Source organism: Bufo gargarizans, chromosome 1 (assembly GCF_014858855.1).
Source record: "Bufo gargarizans isolate SCDJY-AF-19 chromosome 1, ASM1485885v1, whole genome shotgun sequence".
In the NCBI taxonomy this organism is placed as follows: domain Eukaryota; kingdom Metazoa; phylum Chordata; class Amphibia; order Anura; family Bufonidae; genus Bufo; species Bufo gargarizans.
In genome coordinates, this window is record NC_058080.1 from 746,030,802 (window position 1) to 746,044,340 (window position 13,539).

General features: G+C 44.1%; 1 pseudogene; it reads right to left on the minus strand.

The window, feature by feature from the left end:
• Positions 1-218: 218 nt before the first annotated feature.
• On the minus strand, positions 219-12,473 carry LOC122930524 (annotated as a pseudogene).
• Positions 12,474-13,539: the final 1,066 nt, after the last annotated feature.

Sequence of the window (13,539 nt, forward strand, 5' to 3'; positions counted from 1 at the left end):
ATACTTCTGTATTGTAATGCATTGGCTGTAAGTGTATTACACTGTGTAATACACTTACAGCTTCCTGCCTGTGAGACCCAGGGGGCTGACTTCCCTGCCATCGGGTCCCCGTCACAGCAGCGCGGGGACCCCATGAACACCCCGCACCCGGGGTCCGTGCCGCTGATCGGGCGGGTGCATCTCCTGCACCTGCTCGATCACCATGCCATACACGTACATCACTGGTCCTTAAGTAACGTCCAGCTGTGACGTACATGTCACACGAGTCTTAAGGGGTTAAATCCACAATACTTTTCCTCCATGGATATTAATAAGAAGATTAGAAAAAACTGTGGCACTCCTTGTCTTCAAAAAGTTTCATTATTTATTTGCACCAAACAAGAAACCTAGGATAATACCACCAAAAAATAAATCTTCTTATTGGCTTTTTAAGGTCCACAAATAACCTATGTTAAATTATTTTAAAATGTTTCTCTCCTGTGTGAACTCTTTTATGTGCCAAAAGATTCGATTTTTGGCTACAACATTTCCCACATTCCGAACATGAATATGGTTTCTCTCCTATGTGAATTCTCTCATGTGTAACAAGATTTGATTTATCTTTTACCTCCTCCCGACCACCTAATGCAGGGATGCGTCCTGCGGGCGGTCGGTTTGTTCCTCTTCGACGCATCGGCGAGTCATCTTGCGAGACGCGAGATTTCCTGTGAACGCGCGCACACAGGAGCGCGCGTTCACAGGATCAGAAGGTAAACGAGCTGATCTACAGCCTGCCAGCAGCGATCATTCGCTGGCAGGCTGTAGATGCGATTTTTTTAACCCCTGAAAGGTATATCAGACGCTGTTTTGTTAACAGCGTCTGATATACCTGCTACCTGGTCCTCTGGTGGTCCCTTTTGCTTGATCGACCACCAGAGGACACAGGCAGCTCTGTAAAGTAGCACCAATCACCACACTACACTACACTACACCCCCCCGTCACTTATTAACCCCTGATCACCCCCCTGTCATTCATCACCTCCCTGTAAGGCTCCATTCAGATGTCCATATGTGTTTTGCCAATCCGCAAAACACGGACACTGCGGATCCGCAAAACACTGACACCGGCAATGTGCTTTCCGCATTTTGCGGATCCGCACATTGCCAAAACTATATAGAAAATGCCTTTTATTGTCCGCAATTGCAGTGTTCGTCTGATCTTGTGCACACACTTGCGTTCAGCCCGCCCCACCGCAGTGACAGAATTTTATTTTTTCTGATCACTGCAAAAACACTGTAAAATTGCTGCGGCGCTATAAAGACCACTTTTGAGGGGCATGGCGAGTTCATAGAAGATTATTTTTTTGGCACACGTTAGCGGAAATCTTTATTTATTTTTTTCTTACAAAGTCTCATATTCCACCAATTTGTAACAAAAAATAAAATCTCACATGAACTCACCATACCCCTCACGGAATCCAAAAGCGTAAAATTTTTTAGACGTTCATATTCCAGACTTCTTCTCACGCTTTAGGTCCCCTAAAATGCCAGAGCAGTATAAATACCCCACATGTGACCCCATTTTGGAAAGAAGACACCCCAAGGTATTTCGTGAGGGGCATGGCGAGTTCATGTAAAATAAAATAAAATTGTCACAAGTTAGTGGAATATGAGACTTTGTAAGAAGAAAAAAGAAAAATAATCATTTTCCACTAACTTGTGACAAAAAATAAAAACTTCCATGAACTCACTATGCCCATCAGCAAATACCTTAGGGTGTCTACTTTCCGAAATGGGGTCTTTTGTGGGGTGTTTCTACTGTTTGGGCATTGTAGAACCTCAGGAAACATGACAGGTGCTCAGAAAGTCAAAGTGCATAAATTCAAATTTTTGCACCACAGTTTGTAAACGCTATAACTTTTACCCAAACCAATAAATATACACTTATTGCATTTTTTTTTTATCAAGGACATGTAGAACAATAAATTTAGAGAAAAATGTATATAGAAATGTAGTTATATTTGAAAAATTTTACAACAGAAAGTGAAAGATTTCATTTTTTTGCAAAAATTTTGGTCAATTTCGATTAATATAAAAAAAGGTTATAATTTCAGCAGCAATGAAATACCACCAAATGAAAGCTCTATTAGTGATAAGAAAAGGAGGTAAAATTCATTTGGGTGGTAAGTTGTATGACCGAGCAATAAACCGTGAAAGTAGTGTAGTGCAGAATTGTAAAAAGTGGTCTGGTCATTAAGGAGGTTTAAGCTAGGGGAGCTGAGGTGGTTAAAACATTTCCCACATTCCGAACATGAATATGGCTTCTCTCCTGTGTGACTTCTTGAATTTGTAACAAGCTGTGATTTATGTGTAAAATATTTCCCACATTCTGAACATGAATATGGCTACTCTCTTGTGTGACATCTCTCATGTTTAAGAAGATGTGATGTTTGTGTAAAACATTTCCCACATTCTAAACATGAATATGGCTTCTCTCCTGTGTGAATTCTCTCATGCTTAACAAGATATGATTTCCATGTAAAACATTTCCCACATTCTGAACATGAATATGGCTTCTCTCCTGTGTGAATTCTCTCATGATTAACAAGATCTGATTTCCATTTAAAACATTTCCCACATTCTGAACATGAATATGGCTTCTTCCCTGTGTGAATTCTCTCATGATTAACAAGATCTGATTTATGTGTGAAATATTTCCCACATTCTGAACATGTATATGGTTTCTCTCTATGATATCTCTTATGTGTAACAAGATCTGATTTCCATGTAAAACATTTCCCACATTCTGAACATGAATATCGCTTCTCTCCTGTGTGAATTCTCTCATGCTTAACAAGATATGATTTACATGTAAAAAATTTCCCACATTCTAAACATGAATATGGTTTCTCTCCTGTGTGTCTTCTTGAATGTGTAAAGAGCGATGATTTTTGTGTAAAACATTTCCCACATTCTGAACAAGAATATGGCTTCTCTCCTCTATGAACTCTCTCATGATTATCAAGTTCTGATTTTTGCGTAAAACATTTCCCACATTCTGAACATAAATATGGCTTCTCTCCTGTGTGAATTCTCTCATGATTAACAAGCTCTGGTTTTTGTGTAAAAGATTTCCCACATTCTGAACATGAATATGGTTTCTCTCCTGTGTGAATTCTTTTGTGTGTAGAAAGATATGATTTTCCTGCAAAACATTTCCCACATTCTGAACATGAATATGGTTTCTCTCCTGTGTGAATTTTCTCATGCATAACAAGATATGATTTATATTTAAAACATTTCCCACATTCTAAACATGAATATATCTTATCTCCTGTGTGATTTTTCTGATGTGTAACAAGATTTGATTTTTGTGCAAAACATTTCCCACATTCTGAACATGAATATGGCTTCTCTCCTGTATGAATTCTCAGATGTGTAACAAGTTTTGATTTATTTGGAAAACACTTCCCACATTCTGAACATGAATATGTTTTCTCTCCTGGGTGTCTTCTCTCATGTATAACAAGAGTTGATTTGTCTGTAAAACATTTCCCACATTCTGAACATGAATATGACTTCTTTCCTGTGTGACATCTCTCATGTGTAAGAAGATGTGATTTTTGTGTAAAACATTTCCCACATTCTGAACATGAATGTGGCTTCTCTAATGTGTGAATTCCTCTGTGTGTAAAAAGACCTGAGCTTTTTGTGGACTCTATACCAAAGTGAAACTTTTCACCCCCTTTCTGACTTGTACTTGTGGTAACAATCTGTGATTGGTCAGGAGAAGGTCCCTCATGATTAGGAGGATTATAGGATATATCTGTACTGTGAAGTCCTGGATGTACATTAAAGGTAATCATGTTTTTTCCTGAAGAGCGCTGCAGGATATCTTCATCCTTGAGTGATAACAAAACCTTTTCCTCAGAATTCTTGCTGGGATTTTCTGTTAAGATAAAAATTTGAAATAGCATTTTTTTTCCCTCCAAACCAGATAAATATAACAGTCCTATTAGGCTGGAAGTGAATTTAACAGGAAGGAGAAGCATAAGCCATTCTCCTGGATTTGAGTAAAAAAATTAATAAAAAATCTGCACCAAAAACTGCACATAGGACTGAATTGATATTGCCTTAAAGCTAGGGTACACGGCCACTTGGTCTTTTTTGAGACTCTCATCACAGTCACAGCATGGTGACACCATTAAAATACATTACGAGTTTGTCGCATGACACCATCACCGTGAAGCCCTAGCTTAAATCAAAATAACGATTAATTGAACATTTTTCTGTGGTTACAATTAATGGACTGATATTTTTCTTTAGCGGTGTGCGGGCAGACTGCGGCCACCCCTCTCTGCTGTCTCCATCCCTGCAGGCAGTGGTTTATCTGGAATATATAAAGGTGTTATGCATAGCAAGCATACCCTGAAGTATCACTGGCACTGCTCCTTTGCCATCTGTCCCAAGGAAACACAATTCAATCAAAGAGCAGAGGGAGTACCACCTTTTAGTGGAGGGAAATATATATATATATATATATGTGTGTTGTATCCTTCAGGAAACAGCAGCTGGATATGGTAGGAGCACGTCCACCAGCTTCAGCTTATTTTATATGGGAGTACCACCTGTCCTTGGAAGGCAAGACTATTTCAGTGGCAGCTAGGAGTACCACCCTTCTATGCAGGGCAATACACTCAGCTATGTGTAATATATGAGAAATGAAGCATTTTCAGCAGGATATTACAGGACTACCACCACCACCATCCTGAGCTGCTTTCAATGGCTCAACTAATAAAGTTTTGCTTCCCATAAAGCAGATTCTGGATTTGAAATCCAGCAATATTCCCCTAAGCACCTCCATCCCTTCCACAGGACTCCTTACAGCTCTGCTGAAGGGCCCTTCCCTGAGGAAATCCCCATCCCTATGACGGGACTCCTTACAGTGCAGCAGAGCCGGTGAGGGCGAGGACACGATCAGGTCAGTTACTGAGTCTGCATTTTGGTTTCTATTCTATTTCTATTATTTGCCCAGACCAAACTCCACGTGTGATCCCAGCCTTATAAAGCTTTCTTCAAGTTCCTGACAGAATCCAGGATTCTGCTCTACACCCGGTCATGACTTATATATAAACGTCCGACCATCTCTGACAACCAGCCCTGCACTCTTCCGACATTTTACCCTTCAACACCAACTGGACAACACTTTAATTTAACAAGTTTATGTAAAAGGATCAGTCAGCACATTCCTCAACACAACCTGCATTTATTATTTAACAGATCTTAGCCCTGAGGATGTTGGTGGACTCACTAAAAGAATCCATGTCATAATACACACCTAGAGCTGAATTCACACTGTCTTTTTTAGTGCACCTCCTCCCCTGCTGCTGAGACCTCATACTGCTCAGTACAGGCTGCAGTCTCGCTGGCTCTTTGGTGAGAGAGCGCCCGTCTCCAGGAGCAGTTTCAGTGCGGGCTTCCATCTGCTGCTTTATTTTACTGCACATTGTACTGAGCATGTGTGAGACATCAGCAGCAGCAGGAGAGGAGGTGCACTGAGAGGAGCTCGTCAGTTAGGCCATAGATGGTCAAAGAATGAGGATAGGTCATGAATACAGGACTCAGGAGCGCTCTTACTTTCTAGATGGGGTCATAAATGCTCATTTTAAGATCAGCCATTCTGACACAGAATTTCAAAGTAAGTAAGTACAGTCATGGCTAAAAGTTTTGAGAATGACAAAAATATTAGTTTTCACAAAGTTTGCTGTAAACTGCTTTTAGATCTTTGTTTCAGTTGTTTCTGTGATGTAGTGAAATATAATTAAACGCACTTCAGGCTTTTATCGACAATTACATGACATTTATGCAAAGAGTCCGTATTTGCAGTGTTGGCCCATCTTTTTCAGGACCTCTGCAATTCGACTGGGCAGGCTCTCAATCAACTTCTGGGCCAAATCCTGACTGATACCAACCCATTCTTTCATAATCACTTCTTGGAGTTTGTCAGAATTAGTGGGTTTTTGTTTGTCCACTCGCCTCTTGAGGATTGACCACAAAATGTCAACATTTTGGTCCCCGAGCCACTTAGTTATCACTTTTGCCTTATGGCACGGTGCTCCATCGTGCTGGAAAATGCATTGTTCTTCACCAAACTGTTGTTGGATTGTTGGAAGAAGTTGCTGTTGGAGGGTGTTTTGGTACCATTCTTTATTCATGGCTGTGTTTTTGGGCAAAATTGTGAGTGAGCCCACTCCCTTGGATGAGAAGCAACCCCACACATGAATGGTCTCAGGATGCTTTACTGTTGGCATGACACAGGACTGATGGTAGCGCTCACCTTTTCTTCTCCGGACAAGCCTTTTTCCAGATGCCCCAAACAATCCGAAAGAGGCTTCATCGGAGAATATCACTTTGCCCCAGTCCTCAGCAGTCCATTCACCATATTTTCTGCAGAAGATCAATCTGTCCCTGATGTTTTTTTGGAGAGAAGTGGCTTCTTTGCTGCCCTTCTTGACACCAGGCCATCTTCCAAAAGTCTTCGCTTCCCTGTGCGTGCAGATGCGCTCACACCTGCCTGCTGCCATTCCTGAGCAAGCTCTGCACTGGTGGCACTCCGATCCCGCAGCTGAATCCTCTTTAGGAGACAATCCTGGCGCTTGCTGGACTTTCTTGGACGCCCTGAAGCCTTCTTAGCAAGAATTGAACCTCTTTCCTTGAAGTTCTTGATGATCCTATAAATTGTTGATTGAGGTGCAATCTTAGTAGCCACAATATCCTTGCCTGTGAAGACATTTTTATGCAACGCAATGATGGCTGCATGAGCTTCTTTGCAGGTCACCATGGTTAACAATGGAAGAACAATGATTTCAAGCATCACCCTCCTTTTAACAGGTCAAGTCTGCTATTTTAACCCAATCAGCCTGACATAATGATCTCCAGCCTTGTGCTCGTCAACATTCTCACCTGAGTTAACAAGACGATTACTGAAATGATCTCAGCAGGTCCTTTAATAACAGCAATGAAATGCAGTGGAAAGTTTTTTTGGGGATTAAGTTAATTTTCATGGCAAAGAAGGACTATGCAATTCATCTGATCACTCTTCATAACATTCTGGAGTATATGCAAATTGCTATTATAAAAACTTAAGCAGCAACTTTTCCAATTTCCAATATTTATGTAATTCTCAAAACTTTTGGCCACGACTGTACACCGGCCTCATCAGGTCTAAGAGATATTCTTAATACTACATGTCTCCTGTATTGAGAAATTTAGTGAGAGATTCTCTATTATAAAAAATTTTTAACATTAGTTTTTTTTATTCAAGTTTTACATCCAATATGCAGCAGCTTCACATTTGTTGCAGCAGTAATAAGTAATAAAAGATATAAAATCTTCCATTATCACCTGATTATATTTATATTGCATATGAAAAATGCCTGATGGAGACATATAAGAAAAGAAACATAAATAAAACAAAATTAAAGTAATAAACCTTTCAAGTATCAGATCTGGTCCGAGTCTGTAGGGAGAGTCTTATATCTCACCTAATTCCGACAACAGTCCGAGATCGAGAGTCAGAGGGAGTGTCTGAGATTTCCCCAAACTAAGACCGCTCTTCTATCTTCATTGTCCTCGTCCCTTTGGCATAAAAATCCGTCTAGCTATGTTGGAGCGGTTTTTGGGGGGTGCTTCCTCCATAGGTCCCACAAGGTCTTAAATGCCTCATATCTGTTTAGTCTGATTGCAGCCATTTCCTCCACAGAGATCCTCTATAATATTATGGACAATCTGGTCCTGACCACACAATCCTACATTTACTAAGATCATGCACCATGAGGTGAAGTGCACGTCTCAGGGAGAATCCACGGACATGACAATGCGGTCTGTAAGGTCTAATGGCCGCACAGTCACCAGATCTCAGCTTCATAGACATCTTTTGAGTTTTTTTATGTCATGACTTGTATTTCTTGATGGCACCATTTTGGGGCACATGCAATCGGTTTAGGTTTTATTCATCTTATTTGAGGGAACACATAAAGCCCCGCTGTTCCTCCAATTTTCCGTTTATTGCGCAGTAAAAACTACCTGTGACCTTTATTCAATGGGACGGCACGAATGAAGTGACACCAGAGATGGAGATTATTTATCTACCCATGCGCAGGAACTTATAATACCCGAGAGTCATTTCTCTAATTTCTTCGCATATATGGCGGGTTTGGATAATTCAGCTTGAAATGCGTGGGGACTCAGGAAATAATTGCCTATCCAAGCCTTTGAGCAGGCGCCGGCACTTAGATTGTTATGCGGATTGTCAGATTCTACAACAACAAAGCTGCAGATCTGAGGTCTATCTTCACTCTTTTTTGGATTATTCCATCCATATTGGGGATTAATTACTATGCCAGGTATTTTGCATAGGATTTCGAATTGCTATTAGGCCCATACTTTTAGGAATGCTTCTAGTCCAATATTCACTGGAGAGGAAAACTTCACATCATTCTTGCTGATCGCATAAATTATGTTTGGATTTCATCCAACAGAGTCTTCGTTTTGTCTTTTGTGTAAGTTAATAAGAAATAAAAGTTATGTTTTAATAAAAAGACCACAAACAGGAATTTTTAGTCCTAGGACTATTGAACTATTGTACCTGATTGGAACCTCACAATGACATTTTGGGGTGCCTATAGCCATACAGATGGAGACCCAGCCTCGTGTCAACCACTTAGATGTTGCTACACATATGATGGACATTTCCATTATGAGTCCAGTGTATCCATCAGATATGGGCTCCCCCCCCTCATACTGCTGACTGACAGTATCAGGGGGAGAAAAACAGAACTGGATCGCACATCTACAGTGCTATGCTTTGATGTAATTAAACTCTCTTCTCAGCGCCATAATAAAGTGTACGGCCCCCCATACTGCATGCTGTACAAGAGGCATTAGTGTACAGTTTGATCAAAAGGCATAAGACCACTCACCACGCCAAGGTCGCCTCCTTGAGTGGGACCTACTCTGACAAAAAGGCGCAGCACAATGCGGTGACAAAGCGGCACTGCCCTAGTAGGCGGCGGGACACAGGAGTCAAACAGCAACCCTGCTGTCCGAAAATGCCACCCATGACACTGGGTCCCACCAAACAAAGGCCATCATGCAAAACTGCACCATGTGAACAGTTCTCTAACACAACATGTCCATTGCCATCAAGATCTACAGGTCAATTACCACTTATATGCAGACTTCTGTGAAATTAAAACCACCTGTGCCGAATGGGAGGAATGCTGATACCAGTAATAAAGTAGAAAGATTTAAATTGCATATAGACTGTCAATCAGCGGCAGGTGGGCAGTAAGAGCCTCATCTCCGGACTCCTAGCACTCACACTGCACTGCCACCATCAGTGACTTCTCCACAACTACTGCAGAGTCACACGTATGTGATGGACCAAAGACATCAGCCGGTCACCACTCAGAGAGGGGGCATAAGGGGGGAAAGGTTCCCTCATAGACCCTTATAGGAGACCCCCAGAAGACATGTTCCCGGAGAGCTGTATAGTGGGCACTAGATTATAGACATCAGCCGGTCACCGCTCAGAGAGGGGGCATAAGGGGGGGGAAGGTTCCCTCCATAGACCCTTATAGGAGACCCCCAGAAGACATGTTCCCGGAGAGCTGTATAGTGGGCACTAGATTATAGACATCAGCCGGTCACCGCTCAGAGAGGGGCATAAGGGGGGAAAGGTTCCCTCCATAGACCCTTATAGGAGACCCCCAGAAGACATGTTCCCGGAGAGCTGTATAGTGGGCACTAGATTATAGACATCAGCCGGTCACCGCTCAGAGAGGGGGCATAAGGGGGGGGAAGGTTCCCTCCATAGACCCTTATAGGAGACCCCCAGAAGACATGTTCCTGGAGAGCTGTATAGTGGGCACTAGATTATAGACATCAGCCGGTCACCGCTCAGAGAGGGGGCATAAGGGGGCGGGGGGGGGGGGGGTGGGGGGAAGGTTCCCTCCATAGACCCTTATAGGAGACCCCCAGAAGACATGCTCCCGGAGAGCTGTATAGTGGGCACTAGATTATAGACATCAGCCGGTCATCGCTCAGAGAGGGGGCATAAGGGGGGAAGGTTCCCTCCATAGACCCTTATAGGAGACCCCCCAGAAGACATGTTCCCGGAGAGCTGTATAGTGGGCACTAAATTATAGACATCAGCCTGTCACCGCTCAGAGAGGGGGCATAAGGGGGGAAAGGTTCCCTCCATAAACCCTTATAGGAGACCCCCAGAAGACATGTTCCCGGAGAGCTGTACAGTGGGCACTAGATTATAGACATCAGCCGGTCACCGCTCAGAGAGGGGGCATAAGGGGGGAGAGGTTCCCTCCATAGACCCTTATAGGAGACCCCCAGAAGACATGTTCCCGGAGAGCTGTATAGTGGGCACTAGATTATAGACATCAGCCGGTCACCGCTCAGAGAGGGGGCATAAGGGGGGAAAGGTTCCCTCATAGACCCGTATAGGAGACCCCCAGAAGACATGTTCCCAGAGAGCTATATGCTATTATTTTCCCTTATAACCATGTTATAAGGGAAAATAATACAGTGAATAGACTGTCACCTAGAACCCATGCGTGAAAATCGCACCGCATCCGCACTTGCTTGCGGATGCATGCGATTTTCACGCAACCCCATTCATTTCTATGGGGCCTGCGTTACGTGAAAAACGCACAAAGAGGAGCATGCTGCGATTTTCACGCAACGCACAAGTGATGCGTGAAAATCACCGCTCGTGTGCACAGCCCCATAGAAATGAATGGGTCCGGATTTAGTGCGGGTGCAATGCGTTCAACTCACGTATCGCACCCGCATGGAAAACTCGCCCGTGTGAAAGGGGCCTAACTGCTTACAAAGGAAATAATCAAAATGTCTGGATTTCTTGTAATGTCAAGGGCCCACATGAACCTGCAGCCGGCAATGGTCAGGCTCTATACAGTCACACAGGGGCGGACATTGCCCAGAAGCTCCATGTATAATCTACACTGTATACGCTGCGGAACACGGATCTCACAGGACGCCTCTGATAGAGCAGTGTAGTCTACTATACCGGCCCGATGGAGGCCAGAAGGACACGATCCCATCATGTGACTGGAGACCTATGGATATGACTAACATATAAAGCACACATAGCCTCTAATGTAATGTGAGAAGAAACTGTGGAGATCCTCCATTACATGTCACTGCACACACGTGTATACACTGCACATGACGGCTCTTACCTTGTGATATAAGAGGCTGGTGCTCCTCCATTACATGTCACTGCACACACGTGTATACACTGCACATGACGGCTCTTACCTTGTGATATAAGAGGCTGGTGCTCCTCCATTACATGTCACTGCACACACGTGTATACACTGCACATGACGGCTCTTACCTTGTGATATAAGAGGCTGGTGCTCCTCCATTACATGTCACTGCACACACGTGTATACACTGCACATGACGGCTCTTACCTTGTGATATAAGAGGCTGGTGCTCCTCCATTACATGTCACTGCACACACTGCACATGACGGCTCTTACCTTGTGATATAAGAGGCTGGTGCTCCTCCATTACATGTCACTGCACACACGTGTATACACTGCACATGACGGCTCTTACCTTGTGATATAAGAGGCTGGTGCTCCTCCATTACATGTCACTGCACACACGTGTATACACTGCACATGACGGTCTTACCTGTGATATAAGAGGCTGGTGCTCCTCCATTACATGTCACTGCACACACGTGTATACACTGCACATGACGGCTCTTACCTTGTGATATAAGAGGCTGGTGCTCCTCCATTACATGTCACTGCACACACGTGTATACACTGCACATGACGGCTCTTACCTTGTGATATAAGAGGCTGGTGCTCCTCCATTACATGTCACTGCACACACGTGTATACACTGCACATGACGGCTCTTACCTGTGATATAAGAGGCTGGTGCTCCTCCATTACATGTCACTGCACACACGTGTATACACTGCACATGACGGTCTTACCTGTGATATAAGAGGCTGGTGCTCCTCCATTACATGTCACTGCACACACGTGTACACACTGCACATGACGGCTCTTACCTTGTGATATAAGAGGCTGGTGCTCCTCCATTACATGTCACTGCACACACGTGTATACACTGCACATGACGGCTCACCTTGCGATATAAGAGGCTGGTGCTCCTCCATTACATGTCACTGCACACACGTGTATACACTGCACATGACGGCTCTTACCTTGTGATATAAGAGGCTGTGCTCCTCCATTACATGTCACTGCACACACGTGTATACACTGCACATGACGGCTCTTACCTTGTGATATAAGAGGCTGGTGCTCCTCCATTACATGTCACTGCACACACGTGTATACACTGCACATGACGGCTCTTACCTTGTGATATAAGAGGCTGGTGCTCCTCCATCATGGCCTCCTTGTACAGATCCTTGTGTCCTTCTATATACTCCCACTCCTCCATGGAGAAATAGACAGTGACGTCCTGACACCTTATAGGAACCTGACAACACAATGACACCGTCATCACCCAGACCCCTCCAGTGCTGTTACTGGAGAATTTCCCAGCATTCCCAGCAGTGTCACCTCTCCAGTGAGCAGCTCCATCATCTTGTGGGTGAGTTCTAGGATCTTCTGCTCATGTATCAGGGGGTGAGAGGGAGGCTCTGTGATGGGGTGAGGGGTCCTGCTGCCCTCCTGACTCCTGGAGATGGATGATGGGAGTCACACAGTCCCGATGTCTTCTTCACTATTGTGTACTCCTGTGGATGGAGAGAGACACTTAGGGAATAAACCTGCAATGTATAGAAGTCAGGTGGCTCTCCTGTACTCTGTAAGGAAAGGGTGCACTAATCCCAGTGACTCACCCTGTCACTAGAGGTAGTTCAGTTGACAATAGTGGAAGAGATTGACACTCCACTTCCAGGATCACTATGAGAAACTATTTATTTCTTAGGCCATATACATAGTAAAGATAAAATAGAGGGGGTCGTGGCCTGACGTGGATGGTGTGAGACGCACATGTAAGGGCTCCTGCCGGTATCCTGACAAACCCATCCACGGTACCTGTACTTCGCACGCTGGAGCGACAACAGAGGGGTGAGACTTGCGGGGCAACAGAAAGGAGTCCTCTGGAGCAAAGAATAATGCCCAGGAAGGCTAAATCGGCACCCAGACCGGAGCGTGAGATACAGCCACAACAAGGCGCCGGTGAGGAAGAAGGAGAGGACCCAAAAGACAGGCTGAGTCGCGATATAGCTGCGCGGCTCAGCAAATATGCCCGCGCTTCAGAGGAGAGAAGGGAGAGGCACAGAGACGTGATGGTGGCGGATTCCTCGTCAGATGAAGAGGTCTTCAGAAGGAGAAAGCAGAGATGATGGGGCCCGGGCACATACAACGCCTGGTAAGCAAACAAGAGCAGCCAAGGAAGGCCATGTTTCTTCTGAGAAGGAACCGACTCTAAGGAATGAATTGGAAAAAAGGGTGTCTGGCCTAG